Raw genomic sequence first — 16,267 nt, forward strand, 5'->3', positions numbered from 1 at the left:
GACATGCATTGAGGTCTCATGTTCATCTGTGCATCCTAAAGCAGCCCTGCCAGCTTTAGTTCCCTACTTCTCGTTGTTAGGTAGCCAGTTCTTCCTCTTTGTGATCTCACTGGTCATGCAGGTAGAGCTCTGAGGAATCAGAAGGAAGCTGGATAATTCCATTAATCTGGACATGTCTACCAACTACAAATGTGACTGTACATCCTAAGGTACATTTATGAACCAATGCCAGTCCAATGCCAGCCTCTGGTGCAGGAGGAGAGGGGGTTTAATCTTCCTTGACATCTCACTTACTGACAACTGCCCAACTAACAGTAAACTCAGCAAGAGCCTCTGCCCACTGTATCTGTCTCTATTGTGATTCTACAGTTATCTCTATGTTTATGACACCCAAATGGAATGTCTTTACTGAGAAAAAAAAAAAAACAGCATATAATAACTTGAAAAAATGTTCCTTCCTACAGAAGTATACATACCATGATTACATGGCTATATGATCAGCCTCTCAGCAGGCAGATATGTCACTCCCCAAAAGAAACTCATTAGGCTACAGAAATATACAAATTGTGTAATGAATAATTGAAATTAATTAACACAACAACAACCAAGGAGTTATAAGTGAACATAGAAAACTAAATGGATCCATCTACAAAACATTTGCAGACCTAGGGCTCAGGGATCATTGCAGCAGATATGGGAGTGAAGAGACTGTAAGAACCAGAGTTTTCTCTGGTTCAGTCTCCTGACAGTATCTGAACCTTTACCTATAAGGCTCACCTACATGAAGGACCAAATGTGAGCTGGACAAGAAACCAAGACCATGTAAAACTTGACAAAGAAAACCTCAGGAGGCCTCAAGTCTACACAGAACGTTATACTGAGAGTAATTTGAGTGAAATAATAAGTGTCAAAAACTTACCAATTTTTTAAAGAAAATGAAAATTTAGATTCATGTACTCTTTAGATCCTAAGAATAATCTAAAGGCTAATTCCAAAACATGATACAATAAAGCTCTCAAACAAAGCTAGTCACCAAAAAGAGACACCCCCAAAACTTGGTCAGTGGGAATTTCAGCAGAAATCATGCAGACAAGGAAAAAGAATATTCATTTCAAGTTCTGGGCTTCAGGTAAGGACTTACAACGCAGGCATATAATCAGCATCTAAGCCGTCCTTTGCAAATGAGGGCCAGACGATGTCATTTCAGAGCTGGGAATTTGTATCACCATTAGAACTGCCGACAGATTGCTAACCAGAGTTAAGTTATCCTGAAATGATGCTAACCATCAACATGAAAACACAAGAAGCTGTTGTAGAAACAAATGTATGCTTCAAAGCAGAGCATCCTAGTGTTGCAATGGTACTGGCTAAAGCATTCTTGCTTGTAGATGAAACACTACAGATATAAGTAGGAAAATCAAATGCAGATATTTTTAATTTTGCTAAATATACTGTCCTAAATAATTACCTGTGGTAAAGAATGTTAATTATAGTCTAGCACAGGAAAGAGGGTTCATTTCTATAGTCTCCCCTTTGTCAGATACTTGAGGTAAGAGGATTGCTTTGAGCCCAAGAGTTTAAGATATGTCCAAGCCAAATGAGAAGACATTTTTGAAAAGAAAGAAAATATGACCGTGTGGCCAGTATCGTGGATGGAAGGGATCTTCAGTGTTCTGAATACAAACACACAAGACATATGGAGATACATGTGCACACATTTGTATTTAAATAAATGCACTCATGCTCACATACATATTATATCCATACATGTGCACACATAGTCATGGTCAAATACACTCACACACATATACACACACAGACACACATGCAGACACACAGGTACACATATAGGCAAACACAATTATACACAATGAGAGAAAATTCGTATGTTCCCCAGCTAAATTGACTATACCAATCATTTCACAATATAGGTATGTTAAAGATCATCATATCAAATTCTTTGTATATATGCATTCATGTATACACATATGTACATATACTATACCTACATATTATGTCTAAATGAATCTTGTTTTATGTTAGAAGGAACTTTGTTGGGAAGTTCAGAAAGCTTGGCAGTTGAATAAATATAAATCATCTTAAATTCTGAGGTCCACACTCACTGTAGATGAACCGAATTCTTAACTAAATGCTCATCACATATGATTAATTACATGACTGTGGCTACATTGGTGACACATTATCTCTATGTTATGTTTAATATAACACTGCTTGATATTGAATAGGATGGCCTTTAAAACTAAAATTGTATTAGTAGTTACAGAATTGATTAAAAACTCAGTAAAAGTAGAATTCTACAGCTATGGGTAAAGAATAAAGGTACTTTAAAAAAAATAAACACTTAGGATGGGTTTTTTTTTTCTTTTTCTCGTTTTCAGTCTGTTTACAAACAAAACTCAAGCAGCAGACTACACAGTCCAACCTCCTCCCAGCTCACACTGAAGAGCTGCAGGCAACCAGCAGCTACTGACAGGATAGCAATTAAAGCCCACACAATTCATTACCCCCTTTAACAGAGTTCTTTTGTTTTGTAGCACAAAGGGGAAAGAAACCATGAATTGACACCCAGTCCCATATTGCAAACGCTATAAATTCCTTAGAGTTATGTAGCAAGCCAGCATTCAGTGTCCCAGCTGAGCTCTAGGTTTATTTGTTTTCTGCTCTGTTTTGACTCAGGCAATGAAAAGTCCACTGGAGAATCAGCTTGCCTATTTTTATCAAATGCTGGCATTATTTTTTTACTCCATCGACTTACTTTGTTTGGTCATGTTTTAAAAACAATGTCAATTCTGACTTCAAGTTTGGACCTGAACATGCATTTTCAGTCCTTTCTTTCTCTCTATTTCAATGAAATCAAATGCTTCCTGTCCAGGAAAAATACAAATATAAGATGCTCGCCCAATATCTAATTTTAAAATATTTAAATAAATCAATACCATATGGATTTTCTTTCCTTTACAATATATATTTTGAAAATCTGGTAAAATAAAATGTCTTACATTTTTAACCTAAAACAAAATCCATCAAGATATGTTCTCAGCTGCTCAATACACTGCACTTACTCTCCTCTCCGGGTGTCCCGCAGCTGCTGGGTCCTATTATAAATCACCTGTTAAGGATGCCTGCTAGACTAGACTAGAATGGGGATCACAGCCATGAGAAGGATCCTACAAATAATGATTACTTTGTGTGAATAATGTTTATGAACTACCAGTGGTTGATAAATACCATAATGTTTCAAAAGAATGAAAAGAATTTTAATACATCATGCTTTCTTTAGATGTTCTTAGTAATTGAAACATGATGCAGAACCCCCAAATACCATTAGGATCAAGTCTCTAGCAATGTTTCTTAAAATAATAATAATGATAAAGGATCTTGACCAAGTCCATCTATACTCTAATTACTGGCTACAAAAGGGGTAGATTACAATGTCATCTCTCCTAGTCAGGAGATAGAAAGAATTTCTACCATATAGGTCCAAGATACGAATTTACCTTCAAAAACCTCCAACTATTTTTGCAGATACACTGTGCATATGTACCTTTCTTACTTCCACACTATTTGTTGAAATCATCTAAAGATAAGTAAAAAAATACCTCTGAGAGAAAAATTCCATTATAATGAAGTTTAGATGGAGAAATGATAAAAGTTTTAAAGAGGGGCTACAGAGATAACTCTTCACTTCCTTTTGAGAAAGACTCTGTTTTGGTTCCCTGCAGCAAGATGGCATCCCCTAACTAGTTGTAATTCCACCCCAAGGGATCCTATATCATCTTATGACTTTTTTGGGTCCCAGCCAGGGAGGTAATACACTTAACATATAGGAAGGCAAACTATAATTAAAGGCAAAATATAATTTAAAAAAAATCAAAGAAGAGTTAGTAAACCAGAATTCTAATTCTGAAACCCCCAACTAGGATCTACCTTCTCATTCTAAGGCTTTCTTTCTTTCTTTCTTTCTTTCTCTCTTTTGTGTTGGGGCACAAAAGAACCCTTAATGATATTTCTGATTTAAAAGAATATTTATTAAATTCTTTAGCACAATGCGTCCTCCCCAAAACAATCATTATTATTAAACAATATTTATTTGCTATTATATTGGCTACTATTTGTGTTATTTATAAACTTTATAAACTTCTTGAATTGAAATAAATAAGGAATAGTGAATATTGCACTAAATATATTATCGTCAGTGATAAAATATTAGATGAGGAAAAATCAGTTAAGTAGATGAAATATAATTCTGTTATTTTATAACACAACTGAGAACTAGAGATAGATGTGTTCACTGATGCTCTTCACATTTAGTATAAAGAAATGCATTCAGAATAGAAGTTTAGCATGCATACATGCATGCATTTCTCATTTGCTTTACTGCATGAGGTGAAGAGAATGTCAAAAGTAAAAAGTTTGCTGGGTCTCTGCCTGCCAAGGACCAGCCGCACCATGGAGAGGGCTTTTGAGAGAAGGGGTGTCTGGGAGCATCGAAAAGAACTACTCAGAGTCAAATTGTGGATACAAGCTGTGTTCTGCTTGATAGAGCTTCTCCAGTCTGCTTCTATGTTCTGCTTTCTCTCTCCAATTTCTTTCTATATTCTGCTTGCTTGCTATTCTAAGAGAATTCTACGTCTATGTCCTGCTTCCGTGTGTGTGTGTGTGTGTGTGTGTGTGTGTGTGTGTGTGTGTGTGAAAGAGAGAGACAGAGAGAGAGAGAGAGAGAGAGAGAGAGAGAGAGAGAGGAGAGAGAGAGAGAGAGAGAGAGAGAGAGAGAGAGAGTCACAGAGAGAGACACAGAGAGAAAGAGAGTTCTCCAAACAGTTCTCTGTTTTTGTCCTAAAAAAATTCTCTGGATAGTTCATTTTCTGTACAACCTGGGTCCAGTCTTTTATTTTACATATCAATCCTGTCATTCTCTTCAAGTTTCCTTTAGATTATTTTATGAATCAGCATGCTGTAACCCCAGCCCTTCGATTCTTAAGAGACAGCAAGAGTACCTTTGTTCTTAACATTGCAAAAGAATTCAGAGATCTGTCTGCCTTTGTTAAGCACAAAAGATAAGCCAGTTGGGTGGGACCCTGCCCTGAAATTACCAGTTCTACCACACCTGGGCCTAATCTCACTTTGTTTTAGACTGACTTGAACTCAAGAATCTGCCTGCCTTCATATGTTTTTGACAAGCTGGCTCATAGTGTTCCTTTAAATTCATGGAGCCCCTCATAATTCATATTGCATTCTTTAATTTTTTGCATAATTGAGAAATTATACATTTTGAACTCATGTATTTAGGGCTCTTTTCCATAGCCTTAAAGGCTGTTCTTAAAGTCTAAGTGTTTACCATTCTGCTAAACATTAGCCACATCTTTTGCTCCTGGACCTCATGCTGTCTGATTATCATGGAGTCATTAATGTTAACAGGAAGGACATTCCTCAGAGGAATGTGAAAAATATGTACATTATTACATAAACAAGCCATCCACACTCATGGAGGCTCACACTGGAGCCCTGTCCCAGGGGCAGAAACCATGTCACTCCAACCCCACCAGGGCCAAGATGGGCATCACATTCAGATCTCTTGGGTTTTGTACCATTATAGTCCCAGAAAATGTAGACTCAGTTAACTCTAGATCTATATATATACATGCTAACTCAATCAGAAAGAGGCTAGCATACTTCCATTTTTAAAATTAATTTATTTACAACCCAATAGGAGCTACTCTCCTTCCTCCTCTCCCAGTCCTCTGCTCTCCCTTCCCCTCTCCCCATGCCTCTTTCTTCTCCTATACTTGCACACAGGAATCTAGCATGACTCTCTTCTAGCTTATGTAAGGTTTCACCCAGCAGCTGACGGAAGCAGATACAAGGACACACAGCCAAACATTAGGTGGATCTCAGGGAGTCTTGTGGAAGAATGAGAGGAAGGACTAAAGGAGCCAGAGGAGTCAAGGACAGTGCAGGAAAACCTACAAATCAACTAACCTGGGCCTATGGGTGCTCTCAGAGATTGAATAGTACTTCCATATTGATTCTGAATTCTCCCAGGTTGCTTTTCCAATGCTAAAACTTTTTGTGTTTCCTGCAAATCTCCTAGAGTTAGCATGCAGGACAGCAGAAAAATCGTCATTGAAACATGGTCACAAGCTCCTAAAAACTTTGGGATTTCTTTCCTTATTATACCATAAACTTAACCATGTTGTGTGGATCACAACAGCCAGAAGCATAATATAACATGAAAATAACAGTTGTAAATTGTATTTCTGACCTCATATATCTTCACTTTGGAAACCCAAATTCTTCTAGAAATCCTTTAATCTTTCTCACCTGAAAATTAATTTTCTAGGACAATGATTAAAATCATTTTTCTGTCTGTATTCTGCTGGCTTCTAACTCTTACAAGTTCTATTCCTAGTGTTCTGCAAACTCAGTCTTGCAGTCACTGACCAACATTGCACTTGACATCTGCCCTGAAGCTCAGGGACCTCTGTAAACAAGAGGCCCTTACTCAAGGAGGGAGAATCCTTTGTGACACAGTTGATTAGGTCAGCGACAGATAATTGCCAATATCTGACCATTTGTGGCTAATTATATAGACTTTAACCTAATGTTTTATAAAAAATTCATGGTGGGACTCTGAAAGTAGCCATCAAGCTAGGGTTAAATGTGAGATCAGAATCACCAATCCTTCTAATGCAAAACCATTGTTTTAACTGAATTCTGAATGTGCCTTCTCATAGGAACAGCTATTTCAGGGCACTGCTTTTTTCCTTACGCAACTGCCACCATCAAATCACCTTAGAATGATTACAACAGAAATACACTCATACTTTAGAAATGAGATTTGGTCCTTGTTTCACGGGGTGCCCATCAGTCCTCCATAATGAGTTAGTATAAGTCGTGACAGTGGCAAAGGACTTGATATCAAAAGTTTGGAAATTAGGCATATAAGATATCTAATCAATAGTACCATCAAAGAAGTATCATCTGAATGAATAACTAATTAAATTGGACCCCAATGTTTAAATCTGAACTTCTTAGAGTCATTATTTCAACTCACTGTCTATTGTCTGAGTCCTAAATGTCCCTCTGCATATTTTCCTTCTCCTCCCTGGTGTCAATGGCACCTCCCAATTTAGTAAAGCAGTGAATATAATTAATGAGCTTTCACTCTTCCTTCCAGATCATTAACACAGGCATCACATAACAGAAGTCCGAACACCCAGTCCTGCATGTTCCCACTGGCTCCTTCTTCCGGACTTCACATACTGCTCTACATGATCACCATTAATTTAAAATTCTTCAGCCAAAACTGCCACAGCTGGGACCATTTGGGGGATATATTTTAAGCAGTCAATAATGCGTTAGTAAATTTTCATAATTTTAGTTTACCTTAAAAGCAAGAGTGAGAAAATGGAATAGAATTTATATACAGATAGTCTATATATCATTACACATTACATCTTTAATAAAAACTTGTAAAATTGACATGAAGAGGCAGATTGTTTTCAGTTGTTTCTGCTATTTCCCATCATTTAATACTGAACTCCAAATGGTGGTTTGGCCCTCACCACTATGAGCCATGTCTTCATATTTTGCAGAAAACCCAGAGAAAGGTTTTGAAAATGTATTCAGTTTTTATGCAACAACTACTCAATGTCATCTACATGCCTGGGACTTCTTTAGGCATTGGACAAAGTAGAATGAACCAGCAAGTAAAAATACTTATTTCAAAAGAAATTATTGTGCGGAAATTATAAACACGCAGGTGAATTGTTCTGCATTATCTATTGGTGGTAGGTGCCAGCTAGAAAAGTAAAATGCCTTAATGAAACATTAAGTATTTGGTTGGAGAGAAGACATTTTAATAGGTATTACTGAAAAATGTTTTTGTTGGCAGGTTAATAAAAGAAGCAAGACACTGAGGAGCCAAGCCATCTGAAGACTGAAGGCATTGCCTCCTTGAAAGACACATTTGCCAATCTCATAAGCTACCTACCCCACATGTCTGGAGACCCAGAGTTGGCAAATAGGAGGTTAAAAACAAAGGTAGCAGGTGAGGTTATTTAAACTAAAAAAAGATTTGAAGATTTGAATGAGACCAAAAAAGAAAAATTGGATAAAGGAGTATCACAGTCTGGATCATTAATTGTCTTCATCAGAGGTTTAAGATATTCATATGTAGAAGAACAACCTTGAAATATAAACAATGAGAAGATAGTTTAGTGGGTCTGAAGCAGAGACTACAGGGAAATTTTGAGTAGCTCACCTTCCTGCAGGAAGACCTGCATTCTGAGCTTCTTTCTTTCAGAGGACAAGTTCAGACAATGACTTCCAAGTCATTCCAGTCCCAATAGACTCCTAATTAACATCTGCATGAACTTGATCACCCTATGTATACAACACATTGTATACATCTCCATTTGCAACCATTGTCACTGCTTTTTAGGACATTACAAATGCAGTTGAAATGCTAAGGGAAAGCATTAAAATGGAAACCCGTGATATTCTGTTTTTCTGCCCAAAGAACATACTTTTATATGAGTTATTTTTGATTTAATAAAATACCTCATATTTGAGAAAAATGCTTTGAAGAAATAAAGCATTCTCACACATACTGGAGCAGTTTAACATCCAACATCTTTGTGATGCAGGTCAAGCAGGTAACATCAGCACTACTTTATAGCTGAGAAAACTAAGTTTCAAGGTCAGACAGGTAGTTAATGAAAGAAACCTCAGGCCCTAGACTAAACGCTCTCTACCAAACTCCATCTTTAGTTGTACTCCATAAGCAAATAGGAAAACAAAGGCTGGAATGTGCACGGTAGTTCCCTTAAAGGGCAATTATAACTTTATATCGCCCTCAGTGTATACAAGTATTTCTTTCTGAAAAAAAAAAAAAAAAAAAAAAAAAAAAAAAAACTGTTACTTTGAGGCTACGAACAAATTTAGGAAGTAATATATTACTATGATCTCAATCTCTCCTTCTCTCTCCTTCCCTCTCCTCCTCCTCACTCTCAATCTCTCTCTCCATATATATTATGTATATTTATATACTATGTAATATGTAAATATATATTATATAGTATATAAATATATATTACATGTATATTATACCATAGTAAATATATATATATTATATATAATATATATATAGTCACTATGGAGGAACACTTCTAACCAATTTGCAGTCTAACAGAGGTGTTAGAGGTGTAGTAAAGATTAATTAAACATAATTAAGTGAATTTTTGAAAACATAGCACGATCAAGGCACTAAGCACTGTGAGCATTTCATTCCAGACAGTCTAGTTTTAATTTTAAAGAAGCAATCATTAATACATAATACATTGCTGAAAATTATTCAAAATATATACACATTTAATTTTCCACAAGAAGATTACTTACAATGTTACTTACAATCAATCATACAAAAAAATATAAACTTGTTTTAATATGAAGAAAAATGTTAAAAAAGAAAGTTTGCTTGAAGTGCACATGTATTTCTTCTCAGGAACTATTTCCAGCCCCTTCTACCATAGTAGTGTTTATTTCCTCTTCCTTTTTTACCTATATACACTATACACTATATATATATATGAATATATATATGTGTGTATATATATATATATATATACTATACCACACTATATACTACTATATACTATGTACTATGTTCTATGTACTAAGTACTATATATATTACACTACACTCTATATACTACACACTATATACTATATACTACTATTTTCATCATCACAATCAAGCTCCCTCGACATAAGTCTCCATGAGACATTAGAAAAATTTTAAAGATTGGCTCTTCTTTTTTTTTTTCCAAGAATGTGCTTTTGTAAAAAATAGCTTTCATTTCAAATGTCAAAACATATCAAAAGCACTTAGCAAAACTGGAGATATTCTACCAGGAGATAAGAAAACTTGATTTTCTAGAACATTTCCTAATCCCTGTCAGCATCATTTAAGGCATTTCCATGTAAATATTTTCACATATCCTCTTTCCTTTTGGCTATGCTAATTGTCAATTCTACTTGCCTTACTTATCAGTGAGAATTCATTTTAAACATACATTTGAGGCCAGATCAATGTTAATGGCTGATAGTTATTGACAGCAGTAAATTTTGAGGTAAGGTTTTATTAGTATCTGGGTCTCAGCATGTTATTCAGTTATTTTAAGACAAGTAATACACATCTAAATAATATAGGCCTAATGCATTTAACTTCATGTAGTAACACCCAAGAACTACATTGGAGGATATACACAAGGAAAGGAAGCACGGGTTGTATGCATTTCTCCGGTGTCAGGATATTATCTATCTCCCCATTCTCCATGCTTTTGAGAAACTAATCAATGACTGGTGAATTTGTTTAATGGATTTTGATGAATTGTGTGATGAGTGATACCTTCCTCCTAAATTTTCTCCTAAGGCAAGTAAAGTGGGTTTTGCTGAATATGAAAGGTTTTCTCTACTTTTTATTTAAAACCTGAAGTTTGCTTATTTGTTTATTATTTCTAGAACCGTTAGCACTGAGCAAATTTTTTTTCTGCGAATAAAATCAAATTCTAAGTTGGGGGAGATTGGTATTCATCATGGGTTGTTATCAATCCGGGCTTTCTGCAGTATTATGATCAGTGTTACCATATCTTCTATAGTATTATGATCAGTGTACATGACTGGTCAAAATTAGCCATCCTTCTAATATGTTTTAGTTACTTTTAACTGTTATCACAAAAATATAAGAATCAGCGTGTGAGGGTTTGCATTTAAATCTCTCTATCACATCTAACTAATTGATGTGAAAAGAAAACTTTTTCCTCCTTCTTTCTTACCTGCTGTTCAGAAAGCATAAAGAGATAGAAGACTACAACACACTATGGAATCAGTCAATTCCTAGTTGAAATTGTACCTTGTCTCTTAGTGGTTTGTTTTTTTTGTTTTTTTGTTTTTTTTTTTGTTTTGTTTTTTTTTTTTTTTTTTTTTTTGTTTTTGTTTTTTTTTTTTTTTTTTTTTTTTTTTTTTTTGTAATTTTAAGTTTCAGAACGTCAGTTTCTATGCCTTAGAAAGGAAATACCTAAAATCACATTGCAAGAGAGTTTCTGTTTAGTATAGAAGTAAAAGTTCTAGTATGGCTGAAAACTTAGTGCCTTGGAGACACAAACCAGTACTGAAAGGACAAGCAATGCCAACACAATAGACAGGATGAGCCTGAGAGCACACCTCAACTTCACAAGCATTATGTCCTACTGGGTATCACTGATCACTCTACTTAGTACAAATGCATAAATTTAAAACAAAAGTGGATAGTTAAACAGGAATTGGGAATACAGTAAATGATCAAGGAAATGCTCAACACATTTCTATTTCCTATAATGTTGTCAGGATGTCTCATGGATCACAGGAGAGAGTTCTAAATGAATCATTACCCAACACCTCTTTTCTTGATTAATATATTCATATGCTTAATGCAATCTTTCTTGGCATGCACCCCTAATAGGCATTTTAAACCTTCCCGAGCAGCCAACTCTTAAATGTTGCTCCTTTTCCTGTTTTAGTTTTGTTTTAGCTTTGTTTTTTATTGTTGTTTTATTTTGTTTTGTAGTGGTTTAGCATCAAAGATGCTTTTCACTTCTCATAGCTAAAGTATTTAATATATATATATATATATATATATATATATATATATATATATATATATAGAGAGAGAGAGAGAGAGAGAGAGAGAGAGGAGGAGGAGGGAGAGAGCCTCTTTCAAAACTTAATTATGTTAGAAAAATATAGTGTGCTTTTTAGAATTTTAATTTAATGAAGTAGTTGGAGCCTTACCAGTTAATAAAGTCATCCTCATTCCTTTTCTTATTACAGGGGGTGTGTGTGCATGTGAGCATGTGTGTGTGTGTGTGTGTGTGTGTGTGTGTGTGTGTGTATGTGTGTGTGTGTGTGTCCTGATGTTTTAAAACTCTTTCAGCTTCTACTGGAATTACTTCCCTGAATGAATCCTAAGTATCTCTTCAGCTATCGTTCCTAGAATGAACTTGTGTCCTATTCTGTTATCGCTGCTCTCTCACTTGCCTATTTTCAAGAGCTGATGGCACTGCTGAACCCAGGACACAAGACATGTCTAGTAGCAGCAGCTTTTCTTTCTTGTTAGTCAACAATTCTGATCAATTCCTCGTCTCATATTGACTTTTCTAAAATCTACCATATTTATGGCTTTACTTTGAGCACTACTAAAATTTATGCCTGCACTATATCAAATTGTCCTGACCCAATCAGATGGGCACAAAAAATCCCTGTAGTGGAATTGAGTGAGCACAAAAGACTGTCCTTCCAGTGTTAGCTTTGAACTCTGGATGGTAATTTCCTATGTGCCACAAAAGACAAGTGTTTTTGTCTAAATGAAGTAGAGAGACCTGAATTTAAAAAGGGGGGGGGGAGTTCATTTTCTGTACCATTAACAGAACATTTACCAAGTTAACAAGAACCTTTAGAATTCTCACTGAGAGGGTAGTCATAAGGCATTTTAATGCCAAGATGAAACACACACACACACCCCACAGGGGCACTACGAGTGTGGGCATGAAAAGTGTACTGGTCAGATTTTGTATATCTGACACAATCTGAGAGAAGAGCAACACTGAGTTATTACCTTGTCTCTATCAGACTGACTTGTGGGGATATCTGTTGGGCATTTTTCTTGATTAATAACCCATGTGGGTGGGCTAAGCTCTCTGTAGGCAGTGCACCCTGAGGCAGATGGTATTGGGTTGTATAAAAGAGGCTGAGCAAGCCAATAAGCACATTCCTCCAATGGGGTCAGCTTTCCTTTCTACCTCAATGGGAAGGTGCTAATTATCTGAGGACAGAGTTATGCACAGGACAGAGATTCCTGTTCTTCCCATCTGTGCAACCTGAACATGGGTGATGGATTTCCTTATGTTCAACTCCCTTAGCACAGAGGCAAAGATTATCCTAATTGAGTCTAAACAAAACAATGGACAGAGAGCACTTTGCAGATTGACCAGTATGCAACAAGTGCTAAGCAAGTGTTTTCCCCTTGGTTTGCCTCTTCTGGTATTTCCACAGAGTGGGAGTGGCGGGGGGGGGCGGTAGGGGGAGGGAGAAGGTGAGGGAAGAGAAAGAGGGTAGATATAAGGCTGTGAAAGGAGTATTAGATTGATAGCCATTCATACATACTGTATCACTAATAATTAAGATCCCTTCCTGCTCAACAAAGAGACAAGTGTCAAAAACTGTTTTTAGTTGCTTTAACTATTAAACACAATGGCCAAAACCCTCTTGTTAGGTTGTTTCTGGGCTCTAAGTTTCTGCCCTGAGTTGAATATTAATCATGCATGTCTAACCTTGATAAAACAACCAACAGTATTTTAACCTATTCATTTTCTCCTGTAATATGTATTTCAAAAAAAGTGTGGGTATTTTCTCTTCCTCTTTAACACTGGTAATATCACATAGCAGCCATGGGACTAAAGAACTAAAGTTTGTTGTTTTGCTGATCAAAGTAAAAAGAAAATCAGTCTAATCTATGTAATTAACTTTTGACCTACTAGCATTCGTGAAAAATTAAACATTCAAATATATTAAACAATTAATTATGGCAAAGAAACAATGGTTAGCTGATTTCATAATATATAACAATGATGTTCCTCTAAGTCTGGTGGGAAAAGCACAAACTGCAGTATGAGACAAAAAGCACATGAAACCTGGTTATGTTCAAGCCAGTGAGACAACCAATGTCATTTGACTTTTGTGAATCTTGGCTTTCACAGCTGTAAACTGTTCAAGCTGTGATTATCTTACCTGTGTGTGCTGATGAGGAGCCAGTGAGAGTAAATATGTAAAGTTCTCAATACTTGGCTTGATAGATGATAGTTCTAAATTACTTTGCATAAAAGAAAGGAACAAAAAAATATATAAGATGCCAGGCAGTGGTGGCGCATGCCTTTAATCCCAGCACTTGGGAGGCAGAGGCAGGTAGATTTCTGGGTTTGAGGCCAGCCTGGTCTACAGAGTGAGTTCCAGGATAGCCAGGGCTACACAGAGAAACCCTGTCTCGAAAAACCAATATATATATAATATATATCATATATATATGATATACTTTTGGATATATGTAAACATACCTCTACACATACAAACAGAAAATATGAAAGTATACATTATTATTATTCATTGAATAACATAGATGCTTTCCATGTCTTACATTTTTTATTGTTGTATTAAGATTTGTTTTTATTTTATGTGCATAACTGTTTGTATATATATGCATATATGCATATATATATGTATATGTGTGTGTGTATGTGTGTGCTGATGAGGAGCCAGTGAGAATAAAAATAAATAAATAAGTAAATACCTGCTATATACATACATATATATATATGCATGTATATATATATATATATACATACACACACACACACATATATATATATATATATATATATATATATATATATATATACCTCAGGTATGTGATTGGTGTGTACAGAGGTTCAGAGAGGGCACTGGATCCTCTAGGTCTGGGTTACAGAAGGTTGTGACCTACCTTATAGGTGCTTGGACTGAACTCTGGTTCTTTGAGAGAAGAGCAAGTGCTCTTAATTGCTAAACCATCTCTTCAGCCCCCAATTTTTATATTTAAAATAAAATATTTAAGTTTTGATCTAATGTTCAAAATCAAAACATGATCATCATTGAAACAGTAGACTTGAGATGTCCCCTAAGTCAGGTTTGACAAGTGGCTTTTTTTTACTAAAATGATTAAATTTGAGACTTGACCTTTCTGGCTAAATGTGTATAATGGAAATCTGGCTTTACACTCTTTGTGTATGTTGAATCTCACTGTATTCAAACCTGATCGTGGCTCCACTATATCACTCTGCAGGATTGAATATGAACAAGAGAGGTGCATAAGGCTCCTCAGGAGCCCACTGGCTACCAGTGTAGCTATGTACTAGTGCCTTCTAAATCCTTTGTGCGTTTTAACAAAAAATAAGGCTGAATACGGCTTTGCTGTATTTTGTGAGATGCTTTCCTCTTTCTTTTTATCCTGGCTTTCAACGTCCTTCTGTATTCTTTTTTTCAAGGATAGGAACCAACTTTTACAATATTTAAATATTTCTGCAATATGGTAAATGGTAGTTGTCTTTTATGCCTTGGAAGATCTCCTGGTGAAAGTCCCATAGATTTACCCCAGAGAGCTCATTCTCATGGTGGCATAAACCTTCTAGGAATCCTAATGCTTCATTTCATCTGCCAAAGCTCTGCAGTGCCTCTCTTCAAAAAGAATGGAGCTCAGGTGCCAGAGGGAGCAGTAAATATACCCATAAACTAATTTGCATTGTAAGTCAATGCAGCTTGCATCATTTCCTAAAAGCGGTACTCCCTGCCCCCACAACTCCCTGAGGATTTCCTCAGGTTTCCATCATACTCTTCTGGAGTTAATTTACACAAGAGAAAGGAGGGGTCTTTTGAGATAAACAGAAGTAGAACTTGAATATTCTACTTCTTTGAGGAACCACTTTCTCCTCTGTTTCTGTTCTGAGCTTTTACTTAAAGGAAGTCAATTCTATTTGTGGAGCTATGACCTCTAGTAAACGATGATTGGAAAAATATTCACTATCACTTCAATTACATTCACTTCACACTTTTTTATGTCAGATTGATTAAATATTATAATTTGAAGACAGATATATTTTTTACTTATTTTTTTCTCCTTTAAAACTATTAAGGAGTGTATATTGTTTATGTATGCACATGTCAAATAGGAGATAGTAAGTCCAGAAAACCAAAATAATATTAAAGAACAGTGTCAATCCATTTGTTCCATTCATAAGTATAACAGCATATTTACTATCAGTAGATGTAAACCAGTCTATTAGAGATATAAATTGTTCAGTGTTTAAATACCCCTTGTTATAATCATCTCTTTCTTCATATGCTGTTATAAACATCCATTTCCTACATGCCGTTCTTTAGTAGTGATGAAATACCTTGACATACATACTTACCTGTATTTCAACACACTATTAATCATTTTTCTACATATTCACTCAGGAATTAATCAATTGTCATTTGAATTCAGAGTCTCCAAGATGTTTACATTTTCCAATTTCTAGTGCATTTCAAATAAATCTAACAGAAAAACTTCAAAAGTTGTTTCCCAGCTGTGATTAACAGTTCGCAGGTATTTTCCAACCATCACATTTTAAACAAAA

The 16,267-nt window shown here is 35.6% G+C and overlaps 1 long non-coding RNA gene across 1 annotated transcript in view; it reads right to left on the reverse strand.

The window, feature by feature from the left end:
* Positions 1-16,267, reverse strand: part of LOC143442227 (uncharacterized) — a 129,900-nt gene that overhangs the window by 56,643 nt on the left and 56,990 nt on the right. The gene's annotated exons all lie outside the window — the stretch shown is intronic.

This window comes from Arvicanthis niloticus, chromosome 5 (genome assembly GCF_011762505.2).
Source record: "Arvicanthis niloticus isolate mArvNil1 chromosome 5, mArvNil1.pat.X, whole genome shotgun sequence".
NCBI lineage: Eukaryota > Metazoa > Chordata > Mammalia > Rodentia > Muridae > Arvicanthis > Arvicanthis niloticus.